At 41.5% G+C, this 16,072-nt stretch overlaps 24 non-coding genes across 24 annotated transcripts; 12 read left to right on the top strand and 12 right to left on the bottom strand.

Annotated features, from left to right (window-relative positions):
• Window positions 1-1,020: 1,020 nt before the first annotated feature.
• trnag-ucc lies at window positions 1,021-1,092 on the top strand. The gene has a single exon. It is a non-coding gene; the product is annotated as a tRNA-Gly (tRNA).
• Window positions 1,093-1,370: 278 nt separating this feature from the next.
• Window positions 1,371-1,442, bottom strand: trnap-agg. The gene has a single exon. It is a non-coding gene; the product is annotated as a tRNA-Pro (tRNA).
• Window positions 1,443-2,251: 809 nt separating this feature from the next.
• Window positions 2,252-2,323, top strand: trnag-ucc. The gene has a single exon. It is a non-coding gene; the product is annotated as a tRNA-Gly (tRNA).
• A 278-nt stretch (window positions 2,324-2,601) lies between these two features.
• trnap-agg lies at window positions 2,602-2,673 on the bottom strand. The gene has a single exon. It is a non-coding gene; the product is annotated as a tRNA-Pro (tRNA).
• Window positions 2,674-3,654: 981 nt separating this feature from the next.
• On the top strand, window positions 3,655-3,726 carry trnag-ucc. Its single transcript has one exon. It is a non-coding gene; the product is annotated as a tRNA-Gly (tRNA).
• Window positions 3,727-4,004: 278 nt separating this feature from the next.
• Window positions 4,005-4,076, bottom strand: trnap-agg. Its single transcript has one exon. It is a non-coding gene; the product is annotated as a tRNA-Pro (tRNA).
• Window positions 4,077-5,235: 1,159 nt separating this feature from the next.
• On the bottom strand, window positions 5,236-5,307 carry trnap-agg. Its single transcript has one exon. It is a non-coding gene; the product is annotated as a tRNA-Pro (tRNA).
• An 809-nt stretch (window positions 5,308-6,116) lies between these two features.
• Window positions 6,117-6,188, top strand: trnag-ucc. The gene has a single exon. It is a non-coding gene; the product is annotated as a tRNA-Gly (tRNA).
• A 278-nt stretch (window positions 6,189-6,466) lies between these two features.
• On the bottom strand, window positions 6,467-6,538 carry trnap-agg. The gene has a single exon. It is a non-coding gene; the product is annotated as a tRNA-Pro (tRNA).
• An 809-nt stretch (window positions 6,539-7,347) lies between these two features.
• trnag-ucc lies at window positions 7,348-7,419 on the top strand. Its single transcript has one exon. It is a non-coding gene; the product is annotated as a tRNA-Gly (tRNA).
• A 278-nt stretch (window positions 7,420-7,697) lies between these two features.
• On the bottom strand, window positions 7,698-7,769 carry trnap-agg. The gene has a single exon. It is a non-coding gene; the product is annotated as a tRNA-Pro (tRNA).
• An 809-nt stretch (window positions 7,770-8,578) lies between these two features.
• trnag-ucc lies at window positions 8,579-8,650 on the top strand. Its single transcript has one exon. It is a non-coding gene; the product is annotated as a tRNA-Gly (tRNA).
• A 278-nt stretch (window positions 8,651-8,928) lies between these two features.
• Window positions 8,929-9,000, bottom strand: trnap-agg. Its single transcript has one exon. It is a non-coding gene; the product is annotated as a tRNA-Pro (tRNA).
• An 809-nt stretch (window positions 9,001-9,809) lies between these two features.
• On the top strand, window positions 9,810-9,881 carry trnag-ucc. Its single transcript has one exon. It is a non-coding gene; the product is annotated as a tRNA-Gly (tRNA).
• Window positions 9,882-10,159: 278 nt separating this feature from the next.
• Window positions 10,160-10,231, bottom strand: trnap-agg. Its single transcript has one exon. It is a non-coding gene; the product is annotated as a tRNA-Pro (tRNA).
• An 809-nt stretch (window positions 10,232-11,040) lies between these two features.
• Window positions 11,041-11,112, top strand: trnag-ucc. Its single transcript has one exon. It is a non-coding gene; the product is annotated as a tRNA-Gly (tRNA).
• Window positions 11,113-11,390: 278 nt separating this feature from the next.
• Window positions 11,391-11,462, bottom strand: trnap-agg. Its single transcript has one exon. It is a non-coding gene; the product is annotated as a tRNA-Pro (tRNA).
• An 809-nt stretch (window positions 11,463-12,271) lies between these two features.
• trnag-ucc lies at window positions 12,272-12,343 on the top strand. Its single transcript has one exon. It is a non-coding gene; the product is annotated as a tRNA-Gly (tRNA).
• A 278-nt stretch (window positions 12,344-12,621) lies between these two features.
• On the bottom strand, window positions 12,622-12,693 carry trnap-agg. Its single transcript has one exon. It is a non-coding gene; the product is annotated as a tRNA-Pro (tRNA).
• Window positions 12,694-13,502: 809 nt separating this feature from the next.
• On the top strand, window positions 13,503-13,574 carry trnag-ucc. The gene has a single exon. It is a non-coding gene; the product is annotated as a tRNA-Gly (tRNA).
• A 278-nt stretch (window positions 13,575-13,852) lies between these two features.
• On the bottom strand, window positions 13,853-13,924 carry trnap-agg. The gene has a single exon. It is a non-coding gene; the product is annotated as a tRNA-Pro (tRNA).
• Window positions 13,925-14,733: 809 nt separating this feature from the next.
• trnag-ucc lies at window positions 14,734-14,805 on the top strand. Its single transcript has one exon. It is a non-coding gene; the product is annotated as a tRNA-Gly (tRNA).
• A 278-nt stretch (window positions 14,806-15,083) lies between these two features.
• On the bottom strand, window positions 15,084-15,155 carry trnap-agg. Its single transcript has one exon. It is a non-coding gene; the product is annotated as a tRNA-Pro (tRNA).
• Window positions 15,156-15,964: 809 nt separating this feature from the next.
• trnag-ucc lies at window positions 15,965-16,036 on the top strand. Its single transcript has one exon. It is a non-coding gene; the product is annotated as a tRNA-Gly (tRNA).
• Window positions 16,037-16,072: the final 36 nt, after the last annotated feature.

Genomic DNA, 16,072 nt, shown 5'->3' with positions numbered 1-16,072 from the left:
AAATCTTGACCATGCTTCAGTTCAAATCTTCTGTAGTTCATCTGCAAAAAGTTATTTTTTTGCTTTCTGCAGCAATGACAGTGAAGATATCGATTGACGTGTCCATGGTGCTTGGAACGATTGAACATCATGTGAGTGTTTTGTGCTTTACTTGTGAGCATAACAGTCTTCCAAAATCTTGACCATGCTTCAGTTCAAATCTTCTGTAGTTCATCTGCAAAAAGTTATTTTTTTGCTTTCTGCAGCAATGACAGTGAAGATATCGATTGACGTGTCCATGGTGCTTGGAACGATTGAACATCATGTGAGTGTTTTGTGCTTTACTTGTGAGCATAACAGTCTTCCAAAATCTTGACCATGCTTCAGTTCAAATCTTCTGTAGTTCATCTGCTGTGTCTTTCACATTCTGTCTTGTTCAGTCGCGACAGCAAAATGATGACGAGTTTTTACAAATTAATAAAGTGCAAAATGAGATCAATTCATTTTTTTAAAACAAATGAAAAAATAAGACTTCCAAAAGAATGGAACTCATTTATTTTGAGTCAAATGAGACCATGAGACAATACCTATAATCGGTCTTCTCACAAAAACATCTCTAGCTTCCGAACCGTTTGACCTACAAATTCATATGACCACTCTCTGGAATGAGGAGACCCTCACGAACATGGTGGTATTCTCAATTTTTCTCTACATCCCCCACAAGTGTCAGGAGACTCGTCTGAAGTCACAACCGTCTATGTTGCCAAGTTCAGTTTGTAGAATCCAAAATCTTGGGCTACAAACTAATGTGACCCCACTTGTCGCAATGTTCTCCGTTTTGCCCTACGTTCCCAACAAGTGTCACGGGACTAATCTGAAGGTAACCTGTAGTGATTAAAATGATAGATTTTTCAACCAGGGACCTCTCGCAACCTAAGCCATAATCATACACCTAAACCGTGAAAGTGAATTATCACTTTCCACCAAAATGACGGTCAAATTATGAGTCGATGTCTCAATGTTGCTACTGAGCTGCACATAGCATTGGTGGTATAGTGGTGAGCATAGCTGCCTTCCAAGCAGTTGACCCGGGTTCGATTCCCGGCCAATGCAGAGCCTGAGGAATTCATTTGTTTTAGGGGCTGGATGTCATTTCAAGTGTATTACATTTGAATCATTATCCTTGTACTTGGAAGTCAGAATTGCACCTACATTCTGCAGGTTATCTAAAATAATAAATGTTGTGCGACGTTGAACCAATAAGTGCTTATCAAAATAGATTTGCAGTCCTATCGCCAAAACCATTCAGCCACCTTGTCCTGCGCCCAAGAGGTGATAGTCGGCGTTCCGACAAGATCTGCCTGTCTGAGATTGTTCAAGGATCTGCAAAAGGGCTCATCCGGGATTTGAACCCGGGACCTCTCGCACCCTAAGCAAGAATCATACCCCTAGACCAACGAGCCTTATGCAAAAAGTTATTTTTTTGCTTTCTGCAGCAATGACAGTGAAGATATCGATTGACGTGTCCATGGTGCTTGGAACGATTGAACATCATGTGAGTGTTTTGTGCTTTACTTGTGAGCATAACAGTCTTCCAAAATCTTGACCATGCTTCAGTTCAAATCTTCTGTAGTTCATCTGCTGTGTCTTTCACATTCTGTCTTGTTCAGTCGCGACAGCAAAATGATGACGAGTTTTTACAAATTAATAAAGTGCAAAATGAGATCAATTCATTTTTTTAAAAACAAATGAAAAAATAAGACTTCCAAAAGAATGGAACTCATTTATTTTGAGTCAAATGAGACCATGAGACAATACCTATAATCGGTCTTCTCACAAAAACATCTCTAGCTTCCGAACCGTTTGACCTACAAATTCATATGACCACTCTCTGGAATGAGGAGACCCTCACGAACATGGTGGTATTCTCAATTTTTCTCTACATCCCCCACAAGTGTCAGGAGACTCGTCTGAAGTCACAACCGTCTATGTTGCCAAGTTCTGTTTGTAGAATCCAAAATCTTGGGCTACAAACTAATGTGACCCCACTTGTCGCAATGTTCTCCGTTTTGCCCTACGTTCCCAACAAGTGTCACGGGACTAATCTGAAGGTAACCTGTAGTGATTAAAATGATAGATTTTTCAACCAGGGACCTCTCGCAACCTAAGCCATAATCATACACCTAAACCGTGAAAGTGAATTATCACTTTCCACCAAAATGACGGTCAAATTATGAGTCGATGTCTCAATGTTGCTACTGAGCTGCACATAGCATTGGTGGTATAGTGGTGAGCATAGCTGCCTTCCAAGCAGTTGACCCGGGTTCGATTCCCGGCCAATGCAGAGCCTGAGGAATTCATTTGTTTTAGGGGCTGGATGTCATTTCAAGTGTATTACATTTGAATCATTATCCTTGTACTTGGAAGTCAGAATTGCTCCTACATTCTGCAGGTTATCTAAAATAATAAATGTTGTGCGACGTTGAACCAATAAGTGCTTATCAAAATAGATTTGCAGTCCTATCGCCAAAACCATTCAGCCACCTTGTCCTGCGCCCAAGAGGTGATAGTCGGCGTTCCGACAAGATCTGCCTGTCTGAGATTGTTCAAGGATCTGCAAAAGGGCTCATCCGGGATTTGAACCCGGGACCTCTCGCACCCTAAGCAAGAATCATACCCCTAGACCAACGAGCCTTATGCAAAAAGTTATTTTTTTGCTTTCTGCAGCAATGACAGTGAAGATATCGATTGACGTGTCCATGGTGCTTGGAACGATTGAACATCATGTGAGTGTTTTGTGCTTTACTTGTGAGCATAACAGTCTTCCAAAATCTTGACCATGCTTCAGTTCAAATCTTCTGTAGTTCATCTGCAAAAAGTTATTTTTTTGCTTTCTGCAGCAATGACAGTGAAGATATCGATTGACGTGTCCATGGTGCTTGGAACGATTGAACATCATGTGAGTGTTTTGTGCTTTACTTGTGAGCATAACAGTCTTCCAAAATCTTGACCATGCTTCAGTTCAAATCTTCTGTAGTTCATCTGCTGTGTCTTTCACATTCTGTCTTGTTCAGTCGCGACAGCAAAATGATGACGAGTTTTTACAAATTAATAAAGTGCAAAATGAGATCAATTCATTTTTTTAAAACAAATGAAAAAATAAGACTTCCAAAAGAATGGAACTCATTTATTTTGAGTCAAATGAGACCATGAGACAATACCTATAATCGGTCTTCTCACAAAAACATCTCTAGCTTCCGAACCGTTTGACCTACAAATTCATATGACCACTCTCTGGAATGAGGAGACCCTCACGAACATGGTGGTATTCTCAATTTTTCTCTACATCCCCCACAAGTGTCAGGAGACTCGTCTGAAGTCACAACCGTCTATGTTGCCAAGTTCAGTTTGTAGAATCCAAAATCTTGGGCTACAAACTAATGTGACCCCACTTGTCGCAATGTTCTCCGTTTTGCCCTACGTTCCCAACAAGTGTCACGGGACTAATCTGAAGGTAACCTGTAGTGATTAAAATGATAGATTTTTCAACCAGGGACCTCTCGCAACCTAAGCCATAATCATACACCTAAACCGTGAAAGTGAATTATCACTTTCCACCAAAATGACGGTCAAATTATGAGTCGATGTCTCAATGTTGCTACTGAGCTGCACATAGCATTGGTGGTATAGTGGTGAGCATAGCTGCCTTCCAAGCAGTTGACCCGGGTTCGATTCCCGGCCAATGCAGAGCCTGAGGAATTCATTTGTTTTAGGGGCTGGATGTCATTTCAAGTGTATTACATTTGAATCATTATCCTTGTACTTGGAAGTCAGAATTGCACCTACATTCTGCAGGTTATCTAAAATAATAAATGTTGTGCGACGTTGAACCAATAAGTGCTTATCAAAATAGATTTGCAGTCCTATCGCCAAAACCATTCAGCCACCTTGTCCTGCGCCCAAGAGGTGATAGTCGGCGTTCCGACAAGATCTGCCTGTCTGAGATTGTTCAAGGATCTGCAAAAGGGCTCATCCGGGATTTGAACCCGGGACCTCTCGCACCCTAAGCAAGAATCATACCCCTAGACCAACGAGCCTTATGCAAAAAGTTATTTTTTTGCTTTCTGCAGCAATGACAGTGAAGATATCGATTGACGTGTCCATGGTGCTTGGAACGATTGAACATCATGTGAGTGTTTTGTGCTTTACTTGTGAGCATAACAGTCTTCCAAAATCTTGACCATGCTTCAGTTCAAATCTTCTGTAGTTCATCTGCTGTGTCTTTCACATTCTGTCTTGTTCAGTCGCGACAGCAAAATGATGACGAGTTTTTACAAATTAATAAAGTGCAAAATGAGATCAATTCATTTTTTTAAAAACAAATGAAAAAATAAGACTTCCAAAAGAATGGAACTCATTTATTTTGAGTCAAATGAGACCATGAGACAATACCTATAATCGGTCTTCTCACAAAAACATCTCTAGCTTCCGAACCGTTTGACCTACAAATTCATATGACCACTCTCTGGAATGAGGAGACCCTCACGAACATGGTGGTATTCTCAATTTTTCTCTACATCCCCCACAAGTGTCAGGAGACTCGTCTGAAGTCACAACCGTCTATGTTGCCAAGTTCTGTTTGTAGAATCCAAAATCTTGGGCTACAAACTAATGTGACCCCACTTGTCGCAATGTTCTCCGTTTTGCCCTACGTTCCCAACAAGTGTCACGGGACTAATCTGAAGGTAACCTGTAGTGATTAAAATGATAGATTTTTCAACCAGGGACCTCTCGCAACCTAAGCCATAATCATACACCTAAACCGTGAAAGTGAATTATCACTTTCCACCAAAATGACGGTCAAATTATGAGTCGATGTCTCAATGTTGCTACTGAGCTGCACATAGCATTGGTGGTATAGTGGTGAGCATAGCTCCCTTCCAAGCAGTTGACCCGGGTTCGATTCCCGGCCAATGCAGAGCCTGAGGAATTCATTTGTTTTAGGGGCTGGATGTCATTTCAAGTGTATTACATTTGAATCATTATCCTTGTACTTGGAAGTCAGAATTGCTCCTACATTCTGCAGGTTATCTAAAATAATAAATGTTGTGCGACGTTGAACCAATAAGTGCTTATCAAAATAGATTTGCAGTCCTATCGCCAAAACCATTCAGCCACCTTGTCCTGCGCCCAAGAGGTGATAGTCGGCGTTCCGACAAGATCTGCCTGTCTGAGATTGTTCAAGGATCTGCAAAAGGGCTCATCCGGGATTTGAACCCGGGACCTCTCGCACCCTAAGCAAGAATCATACCCCTAGACCAACGAGCCTTATGCAAAAAGTTATTTTTTTGCTTTCTGCAGCAATGACAGTGAAGATATCGATTGACGTGTCCATGGTGCTTGGAACGATTGAACATCATGTGAGTGTTTTGTGCTTTACTTGTGAGCATAACAGTCTTCCAAAATCTTGACCATGCTTCAGTTCAAATCTTCTGTAGTTCATCTGCTGTGTCTTTCACATTCTGTCTTGTTCAGTCGCGACAGCAAAATGATGACGAGTTTTTACAAATTAATAAAGTGCAAAATGAGATCAATTCATTTTTTTAAAAACAAATGAAAAAATAAGACTTCCAAAAGAATGGAACTCATTTATTTTGAGTCAAATGAGACCATGAGACAATACCTATAATCGGTCTTCTCACAAAAACATCTCTAGCTTCCGAACCGTTTGACCTACAAATTCATATGACCACTCTCTGGAATGAGGAGACCCTCACGAACATGGTGGTATTCTCAATTTTTCTCTACATCCCCCACAAGTGTCAGGAGACTCGTCTGAAGTCACAACCGTCTATGTTGCCAAGTTCTGTTTGTAGAATCCAAAATCTTGGGCTACAAACTAATGTGACCCCACTTGTCGCAATGTTCTCCGTTTTGCCCTACGTTCCCAACAAGTGTCACGGGACTAATCTGAAGGTAACCTGTAGTGATTAAAATGATAGATTTTTCAACCAGGGACCTCTCGCAACCTAAGCCATAATCATACACCTAAACCGTGAAAGTGAATTATCACTTTCCACCAAAATGACGGTCAAATTATGAGTCGATGTCTCAATGTTGCTACTGAGCTGCACATAGCATTGGTGGTATAGTGGTGAGCATAGCTGCCTTCCAAGCAGTTGACCCGGGTTCGATTCCCGGCCAATGCAGAGCCTGAGGAATTCATTTGTTTTAGGGGCTGGATGTCATTTCAAGTGTATTACATTTGAATCATTATCCTTGTACTTGGAAGTCAGAATTGCTCCTACATTCTGCAGGTTATCTAAAATAATAAATGTTGTGCGACGTTGAACCAATAAGTGCTTATCAAAATAGATTTGCAGTCCTATCGCCAAAACCATTCAGCCACCTTGTCCTGCGCCCAAGAGGTGATAGTCGGCGTTCCGACAAGATCTGCCTGTCTGAGATTGTTCAAGGATCTGCAAAAGGGCTCATCCGGGATTTGAACCCGGGACCTCTCGCACCCTAAGCAAGAATCATACCCCTAGACCAACGAGCCTTATGCAAAAAGTTATTTTTTTGCTTTCTGCAGCAATGACAGTGAAGATATCGATTGACGTGTCCATGGTGCTTGGAACGATTGAACATCATGTGAGTGTTTTGTGCTTTACTTGTGAGCATAACAGTCTTCCAAAATCTTGACCATGCTTCAGTTCAAATCTTCTGTAGTTCATCTGCTGTGTCTTTCACATTCTGTCTTGTTCAGTCGCGACAGCAAAATGATGACGAGTTTTTACAAATTAATAAAGTGCAAAATGAGATCAATTCATTTTTTTAAAAACAAATGAAAAAATAAGACTTCCAAAAGAATGGAACTCATTTATTTTGAGTCAAATGAGACCATGAGACAATACCTATAATCGGTCTTCTCACAAAAACATCTCTAGCTTCCGAACCGTTTGACCTACAAATTCATATGACCACTCTCTGGAATGAGGAGACCCTCACGAACATGGTGGTATTCTCAATTTTTCTCTACATCCCCCACAAGTGTCAGGAGACTCGTCTGAAGTCACAACCGTCTATGTTGCCAAGTTCTGTTTGTAGAATCCAAAATCTTGGGCTACAAACTAATGTGACCCCACTTGTCGCAATGTTCTCCGTTTTGCCCTACGTTCCCAACAAGTGTCACGGGACTAATCTGAAGGTAACCTGTAGTGATTAAAATGATAGATTTTTCAACCAGGGACCTCTCGCAACCTAAGCCATAATCATACACCTAAACCGTGAAAGTGAATTATCACTTTCCACCAAAATGACGGTCAAATTATGAGTCGATGTCTCAATGTTGCTACTGAGCTGCACATAGCATTGGTGGTATAGTGGTGAGCATAGCTGCCTTCCAAGCAGTTGACCCGGGTTCGATTCCCGGCCAATGCAGAGCCTGAGGAATTCATTTGTTTTAGGGGCTGGATGTCATTTCAAGTGTATTACATTTGAATCATTATCCTTGTACTTGGAAGTCAGAATTGCTCCTACATTCTGCAGGTTATCTAAAATAATAAATGTTGTGCGACGTTGAACCAATAAGTGCTTATCAAAATAGATTTGCAGTCCTATCGCCAAAACCATTCAGCCACCTTGTCCTGCGCCCAAGAGGTGATAGTCGGCGTTCCGACAAGATCTGCCTGTCTGAGATTGTTCAAGGATCTGCAAAAGGGCTCATCCGGGATTTGAACCCGGGACCTCTCGCACCCTAAGCAAGAATCATACCCCTAGACCAACGAGCCTTATGCAAAAAGTTATTTTTTTGCTTTCTGCAGCAATGACAGTGAAGATATCGATTGACGTGTCCATGGTGCTTGGAAAGATTGAACATCATGTGAGTGTTTTGTGCTTTACTTGTGAGCATAACAGTCTTCCAAAATCTTGACCATGCTTCAGTTCAAATCTTCTGTAGTTCATCTGCTGTGTCTTTCACATTCTGTCTTGTTCAGTCGCGACAGCAAAATGATGACGAGTTTTTACAAATTAATAAAGTGCAAAATGAGATCAATTCATTTTTTTAAAAACAAATGAAAAAATAAGACTTCCAAAAGAATGGAACTCATTTATTTTGAGTCAAATGAGACCATGAGACAATACCTATAATCGGTCTTCTCACAAAAACATCTCTAGCTTCCGAACCGTTTGACCTACAAATTCATATGACCACTCTCTGGAATGAGGAGACCCTCACGAACATGGTGGTATTCTCAATTTTTCTCTACATCCCCCACAAGTGTCAGGAGACTCGTCTGAAGTCACAACCGTCTATGTTGCCAAGTTCTGTTTGTAGAATCCAAAATCTTGGGCTACAAACTAATGTGACCCCACTTGTCGCAATGTTCTCCGTTTTGCCCTACGTTCCCAACAAGTGTCACGGGACTAATCTGAAGGTAACCTGTAGTGATTAAAATGATAGATTTTTCAACCAGGGACCTCTCGCAACCTAAGCCATAATCATACACCTAAACCGTGAAAGTGAATTATCACTTTCCACCAAAATGACGGTCAAATTATGAGTCGATGTCTCAATGTTGCTACTGAGCTGCACATAGCATTGGTGGTATAGTGGTGAGCATAGCTGCCTTCCAAGCAGTTGACCCGGGTTCGATTCCCGGCCAATGCAGAGCCTGAGGAATTCATTTGTTTTAGGGGCTGGATGTCATTTCAAGTGTATTACATTTGAATCATTATCCTTGTACTTGGAAGTCAGAATTGCTCCTACATTCTGCAGGTTATCTAAAATAATAAATGTTGTGCGACGTTGAACCAATAAGTGCTTATCAAAATAGATTTGCAGTCCTATCGCCAAAACCATTCAGCCACCTTGTCCTGCGCCCAAGAGGTGATAGTCGGCGTTCCGACAAGATCTGCCTGTCTGAGATTGTTCAAGGATCTGCAAAAGGGCTCATCCGGGATTTGAACCCGGGACCTCTCGCACCCTAAGCAAGAATCATACCCCTAGACCAACGAGCCTTATGCAAAAAGTTATTTTTTTGCTTTCTGCAGCAATGACAGTGAAGATATCGATTGACGTGTCCATGGTGCTTGGAAAGATTGAACATCATGTGAGTGTTTTGTGCTTTACTTGTGAGCATAACAGTCTTCCAAAATCTTGACCATGCTTCAGTTCAAATCTTCTGTAGTTCATCTGCTGTGTCTTTCACATTCTGTCTTGTTCAGTCGCGACAGCAAAATGATGACGAGTTTTTACAAATTAATAAAGTGCAAAATGAGATCAATTCATTTTTTTAAAAACAAATGAAAAAATAAGACTTCCAAAAGAATGGAACTCATTTATTTTGAGTCAAATGAGACCATGAGACAATACCTATAATCGGTCTTCTCACAAAAACATCTCTAGCTTCCGAACCGTTTGACCTACAAATTCATATGACCACTCTCTGGAATGAGGAGACCCTCACGAACATGGTGGTATTCTCAATTTTTCTCTACATCCCCCACAAGTGTCAGGAGACTCGTCTGAAGTCACAACCGTCTATGTTGCCAAGTTCTGTTTGTAGAATCCAAAATCTTGGGCTACAAACTAATGTGACCCCACTTGTCGCAATGTTCTCCGTTTTGCCCTACGTTCCCAACAAGTGTCACGGGACTAATCTGAAGGTAACCTGTAGTGATTAAAATGATAGATTTTTCAACCAGGGACCTCTCGCAACCTAAGCCATAATCATACACCTAAACCGTGAAAGTGAATTATCACTTTCCACCAAAATGACGGTCAAATTATGAGTCGATGTCTCAATGTTGCTACTGAGCTGCACATAGCATTGGTGGTATAGTGGTGAGCATAGCTGCCTTCCAAGCAGTTGACCCGGGTTCGATTCCCGGCCAATGCAGAGCCTGAGGAATTCATTTGTTTTAGGGGCTGGATGTCATTTCAAGTGTATTACATTTGAATCATTATCCTTGTACTTGGAAGTCAGAATTGCTCCTACATTCTACAGGTTATCTAAAATAATAAATGTTGTGCGACGTTGAACCAATAAGTGCTTATCAAAATAGATTTGCAGTCCTATCGCCAAAACCATTCAGCCACCTTGTCCTGCGCCCAAGAGGTGATAGTCGGCGTTCCGACAAGATCTGCCTGTCTGAGATTGTTCAAGGATCTGCAAAAGGGCTCATCCGGGATTTGAACCCGGGACCTCTCGCACCCTAAGCAAGAATCATACCCCTAGACCAACGAGCCTTATGCAAAAAGTTATTTTTTTGCTTTCTGCAGCAATGACAGTGAAGATATCGATTGACGTGTCCATGGTGCTTGGAACGATTGAACATCATGTGAGTGTTTTGTGCTTTACTTGTGAGCATAACAGTCTTCCAAAATCTTGACCATGCTTCAGTTCAAATCTTCTGTAGTTCATCTGCTGTGTCTTTCACATTCTGTCTTGTTCAGTCGCGACAGCAAAATGATGACGAGTTTTTACAAATTAATAAAGTGCAAAATGAGATCAATTCATTTTTTTAAAAACAAATGAAAAAATAAGACTTCCAAAAGAATGGAACTCATTTATTTTGAGTCAAATGAGACCATGAGACAATACCTATAATCGGTCTTCTCACAAAAACATCTCTAGCTTCCGAACCGTTTGACCTACAAATTCATATGACCACTCTCTGGAATGAGGAGACCCTCACGAACATGGTGGTATTCTCAATTTTTCTCTACATCCCCCACAAGTGTCAGGAGACTCGTCTGAAGTCACAACCGTCTATGTTGCCAAGTTCTGTTTGTAGAATCCAAAATCTTGGGCTACAAACTAATGTGACCCCACTTGTCGCAATGTTCTCCGTTTTGCCCTACGTTCCCAACAAGTGTCACGGGACTAATCTGAAGGTAACCTGTAGTGATTAAAATGATAGATTTTTCAACCAGGGACCTCTCGCAACCTAAGCCATAATCATACACCTAAACCGTGAAAGTGAATTATCACTTTCCACCAAAATGACGGTCAAATTATGAGTCGATGTCTCAATGTTGCTACTGAGCTGCACATAGCATTGGTGGTATAGTGGTGAGCATAGCTGCCTTCCAAGCAGTTGACCCGGGTTCGATTCCCGGCCAATGCAGAGCCTGAGGAATTCATTTGTTTTAGGGGCTGGATGTCATTTCAAGTGTATTACATTTGAATCATTATCCTTGTACTTGGAAGTCAGAATTGCTCCTACATTCTGCAGGTTATCTAAAATAATAAATGTTGTGCGACGTTGAACCAATAAGTGCTTATCAAAATAGATTTGCAGTCCTATCGCCAAAACCATTCAGCCACCTTGTCCTGCGCCCAAGAGGTGATAGTCGGCGTTCCGACAAGATCTGCCTGTCTGAGATTGTTCAAGGATCTGCAAAAGGGCTCATCCGGGATTTGAACCCGGGACCTCTCGCACCCTAAGCAAGAATCATACCCCTAGACCAACGAGCCTTATGCAAAAAGTTATTTTTTTGCTTTCTGCAGCAATGACAGTGAAGATATCGATTGACGTGTCCATGGTGCTTGGAACGATTGAACATCATGTGAGTGTTTTGTGCTTTACTTGTGAGCATAACAGTCTTCCAAAATCTTGACCATGCTTCAGTTCAAATCTTCTGTAGTTCATCTGCTGTGTCTTTCACATTCTGTCTTGTTCAGTCGCGACAGCAAAATGATGACGAGTTTTTACAAATTAATAAAGTGCAAAATGAGATCAATTCATTTTTTTAAAAACAAATGAAAAAATAAGACTTCCAAAAGAATGGAACTCATTTATTTTGAGTCAAATGAGACCATGAGACAATACCTATAATCGGTCTTCTCACAAAAACATCTCTAGCTTCCGAACCGTTTGACCTACAAATTCATATGACCACTCTCTGGAATGAGGAGACCCTCACGAACATGGTGGTATTCTCAATTTTTCTCTACATCCCCCACAAGTGTCAGGAGACTCGTCTGAAGTCACAACCGTCTATGTTGCCAAGTTCTGTTTGTAGAATCCAAAATCTTGGGCTACAAACTAATGTGACCCCACTTGTCGCAATGTTCTCCGTTTTGCCCTACGTTCCCAACAAGTGTCACGGGACTAATCTGAAGGTAACCTGTAGTGATTAAAATGATAGATTTTTCAACCAGGGACCTCTCGCAACCTAAGCCATAATCATACACCTAAACCGTGAAAGTGAATTATCACTTTCCACCAAAATGACGGTCAAATTATGAGTCGATGTCTCAATGTTGCTACTGAGCTGCACATAGCATTGGTGGTATAGTGGTGAGCATAGCTGCCTTCCAAGCAGTTGACCCGGGTTCGATTCCCGGCCAATGCAGAGCCTGAGGAATTCATTTGTTTTAGGGGCTGGATGTCATTTCAAGTGTATTACATTTGAATCATTATCCTTGTACTTGGAAGTCAGAATTGCTCCTACATTCTGCAGGTTATCTAAAATAATAAATGTTGTGCGACGTTGAACCAATAAGTGCTTATCAAAATAGATTTGCAGTCCTATCGCCAAAACCATTCAGCCACCTTGTCCTGCGCCCAAGAGGTGATAGTCGGCGTTCCGACAAGATCTGCCTGTCTGAGATTGTTCAAGGATCTGCAAAAGGGCTCATCCGGGATTTGAACCCGGGACCTCTCGCACCCTAAGCAAGAATCATACCCCTAGACCAACGAGCCTTATGCAAAAAGTTATTTTTTTGCTTTCTGCAGCAATGACAGTGAAGATATCGATTGACGTGTCCATGGTGCTTGGAACGATTGAACATCATGTGAGTGTTTTGTGCTTTACTTGTGAGCATAACAGTCTTCCAAAATCTTGACCATGCTTCAGTTCAAATCTTCTGTAGTTCATCTGCTGTGTCTTTCACATTCTGTCTTGTTCAGTCGCGACAGCAAAATGATGACGAGTTTTTACAAATTAATAAAGTGCAAAATGAGATCAATTCATTTTTTTAAAAACAAATGAAAAAATAAGACTTCCAAAAGAATGGAACTCATTTATTTTGAGTCAAATGAGACCATGAGACAATACCTATAATCGGTCTTCTCACAAAAACATCTCTAGCTTCCGAACCGTTTGACCTACAAATTCATATGACCACTCTCTGGAATGAGGAGACCCTCACGAACATGGTGGTATTCTCAATTTTTCTCTACATCCCCCACAAGTGTCAGGAGACTCGTCTGAAGTCACAACCGTCTATGTTGCCAAGTTCTGTTTGTAGAATCCAAAATCTTGGGCTACAAACTAATGTGACCCCACTTGTCGCAATGTTCTCCGTTTTGCCCTACGTTCCCAACAAGTGTCACGGGACTAATCTGAAGGTAACCTGTAGTGATTAAAATGATAGATTTTTCAACCAGGGACCTCTCGCAACCTAAGCCATAATCATACACCTAAACCGTGAAAGTGAATTATCACTTTCCACCAAAATGACGGTCAAATTATGAGTCGATGTCTCAATGTTGCTACTGAGCTGCACATAGCATTGGTGGTATAGTGGTGAGCATAGCTGCCTTCCAAGCAGTTGACCCGGGTTCGATTCCCGGCCAATGCAGAGCCTGAGGAATTCATTTGTTTTAGGGGCTGGATGTCATTTCAAGTGTATTACATTTGAATCATTATCCTTGTACTTGGAAGTCAGAATTGCTCCTACATTCTGCAGGTTATCTAAAATAATAAATGTTGTGCGACGTTGAACCAATAAGTGCTTATCAAAATAGATTTGCAGTCCTATCGCCAAAACCATTCAGCCACCTTGTCCTGCGCCCAAGAGGTGATAGTCGGCGTTCCGGCAAGATCTCCCTGTCTGAGATTGTTCAAGGATCTGCAAAAGGGCTCATCCGGGATTTGAACCCGGGACCTCTCGCACCCTAAGCAAGAATCATACCCCTAGACCAACGAGCCTTATGCAAAAAGTTATTTTTTTGCTTTCTGCAGCAATGACAGTGAAGATATCGATTGACGTGTCCATGGTGCTTGGAACGATTGAACATCATGTGAGTGTTTTGTGCTTTACTTGTGAGCATAACAGTCTTCCAAAATCTTGACCATGCTTCAGTTCAAATCTTCTGTAGTTCATCTGCTGTGTCTTTCACATTCTGTCTTGTTCAGTCGCGACAGCAAAATGATGACGAGTTTTTACAAATTAATAAAGTGCAAAATGAGATCAATTCATTTTTTTAAAAACAAATGAAAAAATAAGACTTCCAAAAGAATGGAACTCATTTATTTTGAGTCAAATGAGACCATGAGACAATACCTATAATCGGTCTTCTCACAAAAACATCTCTAGCTTCCGAACCGTTTGACCTACAAATTCATATGACCACTCTCTGGAATGAGGAGACCCTCACGAACATGGTGGTATTCTCAATTTTTCTCTACATCCCCCACAAGTGTCAGGAGACTCGTCTGAAGTCACAACCGTCTATGTTGCCAAGTTCTGTTTGTAGAATCCAAAATCTTGGGCTACAAACTAATGTGACCCCACTTGTCGCAATGTTCTCCGTTTTGCCCTACGTTCCCAACAAGTGTCACGGGACTAATCTGAAGGTAACCTGTAGTGATTAAAATGATAGATTTTTCAACCAGGGACCTCTCGCAACCTAAGCCATAATCATACACCTAAACCGTGAAAGTGAATTATCACTTTCCACCAAAATGACGGTCAAATTATGAGTCGATGTCTCAATGTTGCTACTGAGCTGCACATAGCATTGGTGGTATAGTGGTGAGCATAGCTGCCTTCCAAGCAGTTGACCCGGGTTCGATTCCCGGCCAATGCAGAGCCTGAGGAATTCATTTGTTTTAGGGGCTGGATGTCATTTCAAGTGTATTACATTTGAATCATTATCCTTGTACTTGGAAGTCAGAATTGCTCCTACATTCTGCAGGTTATCTAAAATAATAAATGTTGTGCGACGTTGAACCAATAAGTGCTTATCAAAATAGATTTGCAGTCCTATCGCCAAAACCATTCAGCCACCTTGTCCTGCGCCCAAGAGGTGATAGTCGGCGTTCCGGCAAGATCTGCCTGTCTGAGATTGTTCAAGGATCTGCAAAAGGGCTCATCCGGGATTTGAACCCGGGACCTCTCGCACCCTAAGCAAGAATCATACCCCTAGACCAACGAGCCTTATGCAAAAAGTTATTTTTTTGCTTTCTGCAGCAATGACAGTGAAGATATCGATTGACGTGTCCATGGTGCTTGGAACGATTGAACATCATGTGAGTGTTTTGTGCTTTACTTGTGAGCATAACAGTCTTCCAAAATCTTGACCATGCTTCAGTTCAAATCTTCTGTAGTTCATCTGCTGTGTCTTTCACATTCTGTCTTGTTCAGTCGCGACAGCAAAATGATGACGAGTTTTTACAAATTAATAAAGTGCAAAATGAGATCAATTCATTTTTTTAAAAACAAATGAAAAAATAAGACTTCCAAAAGAATGGAACTCATTTATTTTGAGTCAAATGAGACCATGAGACAATACCTATAATCGGTCTTCTCACAAAAACATCTCTAGCTTCCGAACCGTTTGACCTACAAATTCATATGACCACTCTCTGGAATGAGGAGACCCTCACGAACATGGTGGTATTCTCAATTTTTCTCTACATCCCCCACAAGTGTCAGGAGACTCGTCTGAAGTCACAACCGTCTATGTTGCCAAGTTCTGTTTGTAGAATCCAAAATCTTGGGCTACAAACTAATGTGACCCCACTTGTCGCAATGTTCTCCGTTTTGCCCTACGTTCCCAACAAGTGTCACGGGACTAATCTGAAGGTAACCTGTAGTGATTAAAATGATAGATTTTTCAACCAGGGACCTCTCGCAACCTAAGCCATAATCATACACCTAAACCGTGAAAGTGAATTATCACTTTCCACCAAAATGACGGTCAAATTATGAGTCGATGTCTCAATGTTGCTACTGAGCTGCACATAGCATTGGTGGTATAGTGGTGAGCATAGCTGCCTTCCAAGCAGTTGACCCGGGTTCGATTCCCGGCCAATGCAGAGCCTGAGGAATTCATTTGTTTTAGGGGCTGGATG

This window comes from Oncorhynchus mykiss, chromosome 9, assembly GCF_013265735.2.
Source record: "Oncorhynchus mykiss isolate Arlee chromosome 9, USDA_OmykA_1.1, whole genome shotgun sequence".
Classification (NCBI taxonomy): domain Eukaryota; kingdom Metazoa; phylum Chordata; class Actinopteri; order Salmoniformes; family Salmonidae; genus Oncorhynchus; species Oncorhynchus mykiss.
Note: the sequence above shows the minus strand (reverse complement) of the source record. Positions and strands in the feature narration are given on the sequence as shown.